Source organism: Ranitomeya imitator, chromosome 1 (genome assembly GCF_032444005.1).
Source record: "Ranitomeya imitator isolate aRanImi1 chromosome 1, aRanImi1.pri, whole genome shotgun sequence".
Taxonomy (NCBI): Eukaryota; Metazoa; Chordata; class Amphibia; order Anura; family Dendrobatidae; genus Ranitomeya; species Ranitomeya imitator.
This window is the reverse complement of record NC_091282.1, coordinates 795,783,213-795,797,649: the sequence shown is the minus strand read 5'-3', so window position 1 is coordinate 795,797,649 and position 14,437 is coordinate 795,783,213. Positions and strand designations below refer to the sequence as shown.

Here is a 14,437-nt window from a genome sequence, read left to right as displayed (position 1 = left end):
ATGATACACACACTCATACATACACATCTAATGATACACACACTCATACATACACATCTAATGATACGCACACACATACATACACATCTAATGATACACACACTCATACATACACATCTAATGATACGCACATTCATACATACACATCTAATGATACGCACATTCATACATACACATCTAATGATACGCACATTCATACATACACATCTAATGATACGCACATTCATACATACACATCTAATGATACGCACATTCATACATACACATCTAATGATACGCACATTCATACATATCTAATGATACGCACACACATACATACACATCTAATGATACACACACACATACATACACATCTAATGATACGCACACACATACATACACATCTAATGATACGCACACACATACATACACATCTAATGATACGCACACTCATACATACACATCTAATGATACACACATACATACACATCTAATAATACACACACTCATACATACACATTTAGTGATACACATATTCATACATACACATCTAATGATACACGCATTCATACATACACATCTAATGATACACACATTCATACATACACATATAGTGATGCACATATTCATACATACACATTTAGTGATGCACATATTCATACATATACACTTGAATATACATTTCGTCATCATTATATACAGTTCTACACTCACAAACATAGATACACACACTTATGTTCCCATCTCTGTAGATGCTCATGCACATACCTAAAGGTACATTTTCATACACATTTGCATACGTTCATGCATGTATTATCTTAAATAGTTACCTATATTTATAGGCTTCTATACCCACCCAGAGATACATACATACACACCTATACATGCACACACACCCAGATCGATCTATGTACCTTGTTGCTCATATATAAACACACGCACATTATACGTAGATAATTGCTGCTTTGTGATTCATGATTTGCTCCAGATTAACTTCTTTCTGACTCATCCTGGATGAACTTGCTTTCCTGATGTTGTATGAAATACTCTTTGGTGTTAAAACCATTATATAAAAGATGTGTCCGATCTCCTGTGGAGTTGGCTGTGCAGATGTCCCTTGTGATTATATCCATTGTGTTTTTGTAAATATTGTCTTATTTGTATCATTTCGTTATAATATTGTTCTACATCAGTGCAGGCATGGGGCTCACACACTGCAGCAGATTGTTCCTGGTGTCAGGGGCTTGTGTAATTGTGAGGTCATTGGTATGGGGTAGAAGCATGGCAGCTGAGCGGTGTCAGTGCGCAGCTGTGCGCCCGGCTTCTTTCCAGACGTCACGTTCTGAAAATGTGAGGTATCTCTCGATGAGAGCACGTTAGTGAAGCTCTTGCGCAATGCATACTACAAACCTTGTGTAATCCCTGTAACAGAATGTTCCCTCCACTTCACTCATTGAGAAATTTGTATTCCGGATGTTTCTTTTCTCATCTTGTGGAATTTTTGCAATCCTTGTCTCACGTCAGGATGGTGATATCCGCACTGGTCAGGATGGTGATATCCACACTGGTCAGGATGGTGATACCCGCACTGGTCAGGATGGTTATATCCGCACTGGTCAGGATGGTGATATCCGCACTGGTCAGGATGGTGATATCCGCACTGGTCAGCATGGTGATATCCGCACTGGTCAGCATAGTGATATTCGCACTGGTCAGGATGGTGATATTCGCACTGGTCAGGATGGTGATATCCGCACTGGTCAGTATGGTTATATCCGCACTGGTCAGGATGGTGATATCCGCACTGGTCAGGATGGTGATATCCGCACTGGTCAGCATGGTGATATCCGCACTGGTCAGCATAGTGATATTCGCACTGGTCAGGATGGTGATATCCGCACTGGTCAGGATGGTGATATTCGCACTGGTCAGGATGGTTATATCCGCACTGGTCAGGATGGTGATATCCGCACTGGTCAGGATGGTTATATCCGCACTGGTCAGGATGGTGATATCCGCACTTGTCAGGATGGTGATATCCGCACTGGTCAGCATGGTGATATCCGCACTGGTCAGCATAGTGATATGCGCACTGGTCAGAATGGTGATATTCACACTGGTCAGAATGGTGATATCCGCACTGGTCAGGATGGTGATGTCAGCATGGTGATATCCCCACTGGTCAGGATGGCGATATCTGCACTGGTCAGCATGGTGATATCCGCACTGGTCAGGAAAAGTGATATCTGCACCTGTCTGGGTGGTCATTTTTTTGCAATACAGGACAATATCAGGCTTTATTCCCATGTATCTGTTTTTTTTCTACTGCATGTAGAATATCTACTTTGTTTAAAAGTTCAAGGAAAGTTGATACAATTTCATGCTTCTCTTTTTGTGCGTTTTTTTTCCTCACAGTCTTCTATGGGGAACCTGAAAAAGCCCATGAAAAAATCCCTCAATTTAGTTTTTCAATATCAGAATCCTATCTATTGCAGGATTAACCAGCTAGTTGATAAAGGGCCCTGATGTTACCTTCAAGGGAACCTGACAGCAGACACATGCTATCCACAGGCAGTATGTTCCTGACCATGTATGTTTGACTGTGAAACACTGTGGAATTTCACAGAAAAATATACTTTGGAAGCCGGTGACTAGTCGAAAAGGCGACTTCTTATGACCCGCTGCCACTGACTGACAGGTCTCTCCCTTTATTACATGCTTAAAGGGAGAGAGCGGTGACTCAAGGAGAGCGGGCGAGGGGTAACTGCTGGGGACCTGCCTTTTCGACTAGTGCCCTGTGCAGCTTTAGGTATGTTTAAAGACTCCGCAGCATTTCAGGGTCAAACACATGACTAAAATCCTACAACTAGGTTCCCTTTAACTACTAGATGGGGTCACGCAGGATGTTCAGGGCTGGGACCTCTACAGACATGTGTGTGTGTGTTTCCTACATTACGTCTTTTTTTTGCTAAAATTTGCCAAAGTTGCTGTTTCGGGATCCTGGATCTCCAGGAAGTTTTCTATATTACAGTCATTATAAGGGAACACGAGCGTTGATTGTAATCTGATATGAAGATGTTTGGATGTTGGGGGTCCAGGGGGTTTAAGTCCTGACCACTTTGATATATTTTGGTGCTGTAAAGTGTCCAGGATTAGAAAACCATGTATGGGCTAATAGAGCTCAGCTGCAATATCAGACACGGCCTACTGTCAGGAGGGGCGCTGCATCTCAAAGAAAGCAGACATGGTTTTCTAATCCGAGACGTCCCCTATGGGTGGTGAGCGGCATCCCCCTTCACATCTAATCTCAGGTGGTTCCTGAAAGTAAGGGTAAGTTCACAAGTGGCGGATATGGGTGCCGTAAATCTGCATTATAATAGATTTCATCAGAAAAATCTCCAAATCCGCAGTCTGTGAACTTACCCCAAGGCTACATGCACACATCTTTACGTCCTTATAAAACATTTGTCTCCGTAATTGCCTATCCAGGGGATACGTGGGCATCTGACAGCTGGGACCGAACCCCAGAAGGAGGAACGTTTATCCCCATTAGAATGGAGTGTGAGTGCTCGTTTCTGACTGCTCGTTCTGCCGCTCCTCTCTGCCGGCTGCCTGACTGCCGCTCCGTTCTTCTGTAGGGCTGCCAGAAAAAGCCGCAGTCCTGCCATCCCATAGAAAGTAAATGGCGGTCGAGCATGCGCACTGACACTTCATTATAAGGACAGGTGCCGACCACCGTATGTTTTCTCATCTAAGAGAATCTTGGTCGATTATACAAATCCCACTGTAATCAGAGTTTGATCCCAGTGTGATGCGATTCTCTTCAATGAGGACAAAATGGCCAAAAATCTTTCTCCATATTTTTCCCTTGTGTCAGTCCATGGAAATCAGACTGCATTCAGATGCCATCCGAGTGCAGTCTGATGATTTCCATGCACTTATTAACTTAACAGATCAAACTCGGGCTTGCATTGATTTTTGTTTTATTCAGACTGAGGACCTGGGTCCATTGTTTCCCCCAGACTCAATTCCCCCAGTATTCATCTCCTATCTAGTGGAGGGGACCCCGTAAAAGCTGCAATCTGATCTGTTGTGAGTATTTCGGGATATTTGCTCTGCTTTATGTCTCTGAAGGGAGCAGTAAACAGGGAGATATTTGCATTTCATTATTTGGAAAGATCATTGCTGATAATTTTGTCTTTGAAATGGCAATTATCTGGGAGTGACGCTGGGAAGCTGCGGTGATGCCCCCCCATCCCTGGGCTGTGGCGAGGGTGGGGCAGTTCACAACTGCCTCTAGTACAATTTACTTTGACCGAGCTGTTTACAGCCCGCCAGAAAGTTGTTTTTTTTTTGCTTATTTTTGGGCTGAGATCCCTGTGTTGCAATGGACGCGTGCTTTAGGAGAAATATTAGGGGGTTTTCATTAAAGGGCCGGCAGCTCCTAAACAGGGAAACGTCCCGTTACCAGTAAACAGGGTGTAGATTCCTGAGAAATGTGTGGAAATCGTCTGTGGTGATGTAAATCAGACGTCGAGCTGTGATAATAAGGCTTCGTGCACACACAGGAGGTTTTTAAGAGTCTAAGCGGAAGTCACCTTAGGATGAGTTTTCTTTTGTGTTTTTGGAGCCTTCTGAATGGGAGGTTTAGAGCAGATTCCAGAAGTGGCAGCCAATTCTTTTCTTAATTTTTTTTTTTTCCTACTAGTCATTTTTGAAAACCTGAAGCAGAAAAAAATGCTCAAAATGGTGATCACACGAACCGAAAAAAAACAGAGCCGTGGAGTCGGAGTCTGAGTCAGTGTCATGGAAATTGAGGAGTCGGAGTCCACAGCCCTGGAAAAAAGTGGATTTTACCATAGAAGTGAATCGGAAGAAGCGTTTTTGGAGCTGTTTTCTGGAGTAGACGCGCTGTGTAATCCTTCCTTTTGATATAAGGCGCTACTAAGAAGCAGCTATCGTGCTAACGTATGGCACCAGATTATGTCTTTATTCTTTCCTGGGAGCGTTAATTGTAAAAGTTGCAATTTATTTCCACATGAATCCAAAAGGATAAAATTGGAGGCGCGCAGTTGTTTAAAGTAAAAAAAATAAAAACAAAACATAAATTTTTAGGCTTTCCGTATTCCGGCTTTGTACAACGCGGGGATTGTGTGGAGCTGGAACACGAGTGAGATAACGTGGCCTCAAGCAAAAAGTTTGAAGATAATTAATGATCAGGAAGGTGATTAGAATTTTTTGACTGGATGAGAACCGGAAAATGGTTTGCATTTTTAGCAGCGTGAATCCCTGGAATACCTGATGATGGGATTTCCGTCCTGTCGCAACACACTGTACGCTGGCAGATGCAGAGAGAAGTAGCCCAGAGCAGCCAATCAGATTCCAGTATTTCCTTTCCTAAGTTAGAGAAGGAATCCGATTGGTTCCCCTCTTTCCTGTGATTGCAGCGATCATAGCGATCAGATTTTTTATTGTGGATGTCGCGGTGACCCTGCGTGTACATTAGCCGTCATTGCCACGTGACGGTCTCTAAGCAGAAGTGAAAAGTCGGATCCGTCACATTCGAAGGATCACAGCTGTGTTAATGGAAAAAAGTTATACCGACACGCACCAGAAAATAAAACCCACTAAGTTAGGATTCTTTTTAACCACTTAAAAACAAAAAGTTTTATAAATTTGGCATCTCCGTAATTGTACCGAGCGGGAGAATCACGTTGGCACTTGATGCGTATCGCACATTGAACGCCGTAAAAACAAAACCCAAAAAAAGATGTCTGCCCTTTTTCTTTTCTTTTTTTTGCTTCACTATTTCGCTGCACTTCAAATGATTTTTTTCCAGTTCTTTTTATGGAAAAATATACAATGTCATTCAAAAGGCCAACTTGCTCTGCAAGAAAAACAAGTCCTCACTTGGAGATGTCAATGGAAACATAAAAAATGTTATGGTTCTGGGAAGAGGAGGAGAGAAAAGCGCAAAAGTTCTAATTGTTTGACCTTTGGTACATGGAAAGCTGCTCAGATATTGGCTGTCTCATGTCTGTCTCCTTTCCTTAGTTTGGGGATGTGTCTTACCTCTGGTGACCTCTTTCTTCTGATGATGGTTAACCAGATCCAGTCCTGGTTTTGGAAACGACAAAAGTGTCCCTCATTCCCCAAGCTGATCTCTGCTTACTTTCCTGTGTTTTGTCCTATTTTCCCAACTTGGGAAAGACTCCCAATTCTTGACTTAATTTTTGACCAATTTTTCGTAGACCCAATCACAGTTCCTATGACACCTTGAGGAGCCGAGATGTTGCTCCAAGGGTAGCCGTAGATTCTACATATCACTTGCTAGGCTTCATCATTGTCCTCCTTCGTTGGCTGGTTGGGCTCAGGGGTGACATTGGGTCACTGCGTCGGTCGGATGAGTCAATATGATTCCATTGCAGTGGGCAGAGCTCGACTATATATATGTATTTCGCTTGTGAGTAGAGTAGGCATGGATCTCTGAGAAGATAGTGGGCTGATGCCAACGGTTTTAACTCAGCAAGAAAGTAGGTGGCGGCTGAATACTTTTCTACAGACATTGTGAATTTTATAAAAACGAAAACGTTTTTAAAGGGGGTTGTCCAGTGGAAAACAGTTAATATATGTTCATCAGATTGGTGATAACTTTTTGTCCCTCACCGGTCAAGCAAAACAGGGCACTTAAATCCCCATTAGAATGGGCCGCACATTCTCCACAATCGCTTCATTCATTTCCTACGCCTTTTTCCGGCCGCCCTATATGGGGTGACCATCGGATGTCCTCTCCGCCTCTTCATTTTGGGATAAGGATCCCCTATCTGTCCGGTCCCAGTGATCAGGCTTATTTTAACTGGACAACCACTTCAAGAAGACGAGTGATCTCCTGGATTTTGTAATATCTATTGATGATAATCACTTTTTTCTTTTTCAAGGTAAGATAACTATTTGGTTTTTTTTTCATCCCTGTATTGTTTTTATTTGAAATTTGCTGAATGTTGAGTAACGCTCTGAATTTTGTTCATGTTTTTGGGTTCTTTTTGCTGGGGATTTCCCTTCTCGGAGAACCTCGCCTGCATAATTAATTTTTTTTCACAACTGCATCGCAACATTGTTACGTTAAGTATTTTAGTTATTTAATGTTTAGCACCAAGAAGCTAGTGTCCACTTTCACAGCACCCCGTCTAAGCTGTGCCTAAGGCTCCCCATGTAGGCAACATTCAGCGTGCTCTACACTGCAGAGGGGTAAAACTCAGGAGCAGCGGCTGGCAAATGGGTCGCTCTTCCTTTTGGAAGCGAGCGATTCTGTAGATGACATGTTATAGTAGTGATGCATTGAGTAAACCTGGAGGAGCTTTGGAAGTCTTCAGGATAAATCTAGGTCCATATACAGTGGCGTGTAAAAGTTTAACCCCTTCATGACCAGGGGATTTTTCGTTTTTCCGTGTTCGTTTTTCGCTCCCCTCCTTCCCAGAGCCATAACTTTTTTTATTTTTCCGTCAATTTGGCCATGTGAGGGCTTATTTTTTGCGGGACGAGTTGTACATTTGAACGACATCATTGGTTTTAGCATGTCATGTACTAGAAAACAAGAAAAAAATTCCAAGTGCGGTGAAATTGCAAAAAAAGTGCAATCCCACACTTGTTTTTTGTTTGGCTTTTTTGCTAGGTTCACTAAATGCTAAAACTGACCTGCAATTATGATTCTCCAGGTCATTACGAGTTCATAGACACCTAACATGACTAGGTTATTTTTTATCTAAGTGGTGAAAAAAAATTCCAAACTTTGCTAAAAAAAAAAAAAAAAAAAATTGCGCCATTTTCCGATACTCGTAGCGTCTCCATTTTTCGTGATCTGGGGTCGGTTGAGGGCTTATTTTTTGCGTGCCGAGATGACGTTTTTAATGATAGCATTTCGGTGCAGATACGTTCTTTTGATCGCCCGTTATTGCATTTTAATGCAATGTCGCGGCGACCAAAAAAACGTAATTCTGGCGTTTCGAATTTTTTTCCCGCTACGCTGTTTAGCGATCAGGTTAATACTTTTTTTTATTTGATAGATCGGGCGATTCTGAGCGCGGCGATACCAAATATGCGTAGATTTGATATTTTTTTTATTGATTTATTTTGATTGGGGCGAAAGGGGGGTGATTTAAACTTATGTTTTTTTTATTTTTTTCACATTTTTTTAAACTTTTTTTTTTTACTTTTGCCATGCTTCAATAGCCTCCATGAGAGGCTAGAAGCAGGCATAGCACGATCGGCTCTGCTACATAGCAGCGATCTGCTGATCGCTGCTATGTAGCAGAATTGCACGTGTGCTGTGAGCGCCGACCACAGGGTGGCGCTCACAGCGACGGGCAATCAGTAACCATAGAGGTCTCAAGGACCTCTATGGTTACCATTCACAAGCATCGCCGACCCCCGATCATGTGACGGGGGTCGGCGATGACGTCGTTTCCGGCCGCCCGGCCGGAAGCGGTAGTTAAATGCCGCTGTCTGCGTTTGACAGCGGCATTTAACTAGTTAATAGGTGCGGGCAGATCGCGATTCTGCCCGCGCCTATTACGGGCACATATCAGCTGTTCAAAACAGCTGACATGTCCCGGCTTTGGTGCGGGCTCACCGCGGAGCCCTGCATCAAAGCAGGGGAGCCGGCATCGGACGGTATAGTACGTCCGATGCCGGTAAGGGGTTAATTACTGTTATTGGAACGGTTAAGCAAGTTGAGGATTAAATGATTTCTAAAAGGCCTAAAGTTACAGATGACACATGGGCTGTTTCTGCACCCTGCATGGTTAGTACCTAGTACCACCCCCTTCTGCAAGTATCACAGCATTTAAACGCTTTTTGTAGCCAGACAAGAGCCTTTCAGTTCAGTTTCAGGATTTTCTTCCATTCTTCCTTGGAGAATTCCTCCCGTTCTGTGAGATTTCTGGGTCGTCTTACATCCTCTGCTATTCTGAGGTCTAGCCACAGATTTTCAATGATGATCAGATCAGGGGACTGTGAGGGTCATTGTAAAACCTTCAGCATGAGCCTTTTGAGGTCGTCTATTGTGGATTTTGACGTGTGAGGTTTTCTTATGACTTGTCCATGTAGGCCATATTTTTGCAGGTGTCTAAGAACTGTAGAACAATGAGCCACAACTCCAGAGTCTGCTAAATTATTCTGAAGGTCTTTTTCAGTCAAGCTGGGTTTCTAACTTGCTCCTCTAACAATCATACGAGCACATCTCACTGAAATTTTCCTTGGTCTTCCAGACCTTATCTTGACCTCCACTGTTCCTGGTAACGGCCATTTCTTAGTTACATTTCAAACTGTGGAAAGGGCAACTTAAATGCGCTTTGCTATCATCTTGTAGCCTTCTCCTGCTTTGTGGGTCTCCACCATTTTTATTTTCAGAGTGCTAGGCAGTTTCTTAGAAGAACCCATGGCTGCTGTTTTTGGCACAGGGTTACAGGAGGCTGGATTTTTATAAAGCTGGGAAATTTGCATCACCTGGCCTTTCCTAACTATTATGGTGAACAAGCCACAACCCTAAGGCCTCTTTCACATTTCCGTCGGTACAGGGCCGTCGCAAACAGTCGGCCCGACGTACCGACGGACGTTGTGCAAACAGTGCACAACGTGGGCAGCGGATGCAGTTTTCAGACGCATCCGCTGCCCATTATGAGTTCCAGGGAGGAGGGGGCGGAGTTCCGGCCGCGCATGTGCGGTCGGAAATGGCAGTTTCGACGGACAAAAAAACGTTACATTGAACGTTTTTTCGTCACGACGGGCCGCAAAATCACGACGCATCCGTTGCACGACGGATGCCACGTGTGGCCATACGTCGCAATGCGTCGCTAATGCAAGTCTATGGAGAAAAAACGTATTCTGCGAGCAACTTTGCAGGATGTGTTTTTTCTCCAAAACGACGCATTGCGACGTAGCAAAACGACGGAAGTGTGAAAGAGGCCTAACAGGCTAATTAAGCTCTGAAACCTTGGTCAAAGTTATCTGAGAACACAAATCTCCAAGGGTGTCCAAACTTTTGCATCGTACCATTTTCCTTTTTGTAATTTTAAAAATGTAAAAGATGAAAATAAATATTTTTTGTTGCCTCAGATACAAAGGAATTGTGCTATCTGTAACTTTAGGACGTTTAGAGATCATTTAATCTTCAATTGGATTAACTGTTCGCAATAACAGTAATTTTGACCAGGAGTGCCCACACTTTTATATGCCACTGTATTCTATTTTGGTGACGACGGGCGGAGGGAAATCAGGAGAGGGGAGCATTAAAGTTTCTGTTTTGGGATATTTCGGGGTCTGGTCTTTGGTCAGTTAGGCTATGTGCACACGCTGCAGATTTTGCTGTGGATGTGCAGCGGTCCCGCAGCTGCGAGTCCGCAGCAGTTTCCCATGCGTTTACAGTACCATGTAAACCTATGGGAAACACAATCCACAGTGCCCATGCTGCGGAAAAAAACGCGCGGAAATGCAGCGGTTTACATTCCGCAGCATGTCAATTCTTTGTGCAGATTCCGCTGCGGTTTACACCTGCTCCATAATAGAAATCCGCAGGTGTAAAACCGCAGTGGAATCCGCACAAAAACCGCAATAAATCTACAGTAATTCCGCAGGAAATACACAGGTAAAACACAGTGCCTTTTACCTGCGGATTTCACAAATCCGATGCGGAAAAATCCGCAGAGCTCCAAAATACGTGTGCACATACCCTCAAGGTAGGGATTTGACATTTTTTCGGAATCTGAGCTCCTGATGTATCTACGTAGATTCTACTGCATTTTGTACAGTCATTTTTTAGATGGTCTAAGGCTCTATATATTTGGGGTCCTCTCATTTTTTTAGGGGTTCCGGACTGTGGTCTGGATTCTCTTTTTAGTTTAGGAAGAATAATCTGTGAATATTTTAAGGGATCTGGTCTGTGGACGTTCTTGATTAGGGGATGTCATCAGTTTTATTTTTTTCAAGCTTTTCTTTTTCTTACAGGGTCTGGTTTGAGTTTATTTTTCTAGTGAGTCTTTCTGAGTATCCATTTGAGTTTTGTGTTCTGAGGTCTGTTTGTAGTAGGTCTAGCTATAAGTTTAGGGGGTCTGGAATGAGCTGTATTTGTGGATCTATATTGTTAGGGGTTTTATCTGGGTTCTTCATTCATTTATGGGTCTGTATTGTTTAGAGGGGCCCGATGTGTGTATTGGTGTGGTCCGTTCATTTTGGGGGTTTGCTGAGGGGGTCTTATTTGTGATGTAAGTGCAGTGTCTTAGGGTCTCGTCCTATATACTGCGCACGCTCTGGTCTGTATTCCTCCCCTTGGGGTCCCCTTGACGGACCACGGTTGCTCCTGAGCATTTGGCTCGTAGAATTTAGATTCTTCCCTGTATCACTGGCACATTGTGCGGCAATTCATCCTTCATTGTCATATCCCCGTGTGACCGTCTGGAGAGACGCTACAACGTGCACTCGAGAGGAGCATGAACACTGATTTAGGAATCTGCCGATACGGTGATGATATTTGTGCCGAGAGGATATAGTTACTTGTCTGTGTAGAAACGACCGGAATTGAGAATATGTCATCTGCTGCGCCTTTCCCGCTCCTTGCGACGCTCCGGTGACCGGTCCATGCATTGCGATCTCACGAGATGATGAAGTAGCGGTCACATAGTCATAGTCCTCCCTCATAGTCCTCCATATAGTAAAATACATTCCTCAGTCCTCCATAATACACTCCTTATAGTCCTTCATATATTAAAATACACTTCTCAGTCCTCCATATAGTATAATACACTCCTCATAGTGCTCCATACAGTATAATGCACCGCCATCGTCATCCATGTCGTTCAATTCACTTCCCATAGTATAATGCACCCCATAGTTCTTCATATAGTATAACGTATTCCCCATAGTCCTCGATACAGTATAATGCAGCCACCCCAGATAATGCAACAATATTATGTAACCCCCATAAAATATAATGCAGGCCCCCTCATAATATAATGCTGACCCTCAATACAGGGGCAGTGAGAAAGACACGGGCAAACGGTGACTAGGGGGCAGCGGAGAAGGACACAAGGGAGCAAAGAAGACCGGCACAAGAGGACACATGGGGACTAGGAGGCAGGGGAGAAGGGCACAAGGGGACTAGTGGGCAAGGGAGACTGACACAAGAGGACACACAGAGACTAGTGGGCAAGGGCGACTGACACAAGGGAGACTGACACAAGGGGACACACAGGGACAAGGGACACAAGCACAAGGGGACAAGGGCGACAGGCACAAGGGGACTCATGGGGACTAGGAGGAAGGGGAGAAGGGCACAAGGGGACACACAGGGACTAGGGAGAACGGAGACAGGCACAAGAGGACACATGGGACTCCAAGGGCAGAGTAGATAGGGACGCACGGGGAAACGGGACTGCAAGGGGACATGGGAAGATGGAGCGAGACATAGAAGCAGGGAAGAAGGGGGCACAGGGATTACGAGGACAGGTTCGATGGGGAACACATGGTGAGAAAGGGGACAGGGGAGACTTAAGAGCAGGGCAGACGGGTCACACGGGGACAAGGGGCAGGGGATGCATGGGGGTGCAGGAGAACTCAGTGCATGGGAGATGGGGAGCATTGGGGGACCAGGGGAGGAGGGACAAGGCGCGTACGGGGGCCTGGAGGAGCACAATGACTTGAACCTGGGGACCTACAAGGACATGTGGCATGAGAGAGCAGGGAGGAAACGGGGCTTGTGTCACGGGGCCGGGGACGCTGGGGGCTGAGGATGGCGACACACGGGCAGCAGACACACCTCACTGCCGCCGGTCCCGTACACCTCCATTTTCAACCCCGAATCCTCCACATGGCTGAGCTGTTGCGGCATCCCCCTCCTGGGCAGCTCGGTCCACGCGCCCCCGCCAGCCCCGGAGCCGCCTGATCCCGGTCCCTGCAGCCGCCACAGGCTCTGCCAATAATGAGACCGCCATCACCTGTGCAAATGCTGCACTGCCTGGGAAGTGACGTCATCGCGCACCCGCAGTGTCAGAGGCAGAGGGGAATGATGGGAGAGGGAGGATCAGCTGATGCTCTCTCCTCCATCATTGCTTTGAACTGTTCCGGCATCATAGACACTGGTATAGTTCAATGCAGCGTCGGCGGGGGGAGTAGGCTGCCTCTGACGGGCCGAGCTCCTGACCTGCCAGGCCTGGTTGTAGCGGCGACCACTGCAACCGTGGTAGTTACGCCCCTGCACGCACGCACGCACGCACGCACACACACACACACACACCCAGGAAAACACACACACCCAGGAAAACACACAAACACACTCCCAGGAAAACACACACACCCACCCAGGAAAACACACATAGGAAAGTGCATATACCCAGAAAAAAAACATATACTCTGACCTGCCATATTTAATTTGTCAAATGCACCCCTCCCCCCTACTACTTAATACAGCAAACCTTGAGATGGGCAGCTGGAGAGGTTACTGGAATGTGCTGGGCAGTGGGCACACAGGGCAGCTACCTCTCTTCTCCTGCCCTCCTGTGCTGCTGCTCTGCATGCTGATGTGCCTCCCCCTCCTGGTCATGGCTGATCGGACATCGGAGACAGATCTGCACACAGAAGATGGGGCTGCTGCGTGCGATCACTATGTAAGTAACGCAGCCTCCTCCTCTTCTTGTGTGCCAGGAGCTGCCCATCTCAGCACTGCGTGCACATTAGCCGGCCATGGCTCCAGCCACAGGTGCACGCAGCGTGTCCCTCCCCCCCTGTTCCTGCTCATCACATACTGCACTGCCGTTCCTCCAGCGGCCCTCAGCTGCTTAGGCACTGGCCCGGGGGGCATATGCATTCCTGCCACTCGGCCCAGCCTGCCCCTGACCTCAGCTGCTGCAGAACCTCAATACACACCTCTGCTGCTGCATAACCTCATAATACACACCTCAGCTGCTGCAGATCCTCATACTACACACCTCAGCTGCTGCAGAACCTCATACTACACACCTCAGCTGCTGCAAAACCTCATACTACACACCTCAGCTGCTGCAGAACCTCATAATGCACACCTCAGCTGCTGCAGAACCTCATAATACACACCTCAGCTGCTGCAGGACCTCATAACACACTCCTCAGCTGATTCGTGCTTCTTGCCCAGGTACTTTCCCAGTTGTGTTGATTCTGACCGTCATTATCATCACTTTTTACAAGAAGCATGACGGTTTATGACTTATCGGGGAAATGGCCGGCCGTCAGGCGCTGCAGCAGATCTGATAGGAACGTGGCTCCGCTCCTCGCTGACTGTCTCCAGCTCCACATGTTTGGGGACCACATTTGGGGCCATAAGTGTATTGTGGAGATTTATATAAAGCAGATCTCCCATACTACAGCAATGTGGGGCTTTGACCTCCTGGACCCTCATCAATCCCAAAAACTAAGATGTCAAAATATCTTCTGC

General features: G+C 45.7%; 2 protein-coding genes across 5 annotated transcripts in view; both read left to right on the top strand.

Moving 5' to 3' along the window:
* The window catches only part of LBHD2 (LBH domain containing 2), a 764,964-nt gene that overhangs the window by 195,378 nt on the left and 555,149 nt on the right, over positions 1–14,437 (top strand). The gene's annotated exons all lie outside the window — the stretch shown is intronic.
* Positions 1–14,437, top strand: part of TRAF3 (TNF receptor associated factor 3) — an 88,095-nt gene that overhangs the window by 11,932 nt on the left and 61,726 nt on the right. The window contains exon 1 of one of the 4 annotated variants that reach the window (XM_069737725.1): positions 6,427–6,917. The exons of the other annotated variants lie outside the window; for them this stretch is intronic. The gene's annotated coding sequence lies outside the window, so the exon portion shown is untranslated. Of the gene's footprint in view, positions 1–6,426; positions 6,918–14,437 lie in introns of those variants that run through there. 4 annotated transcript variants of the gene reach the window in all.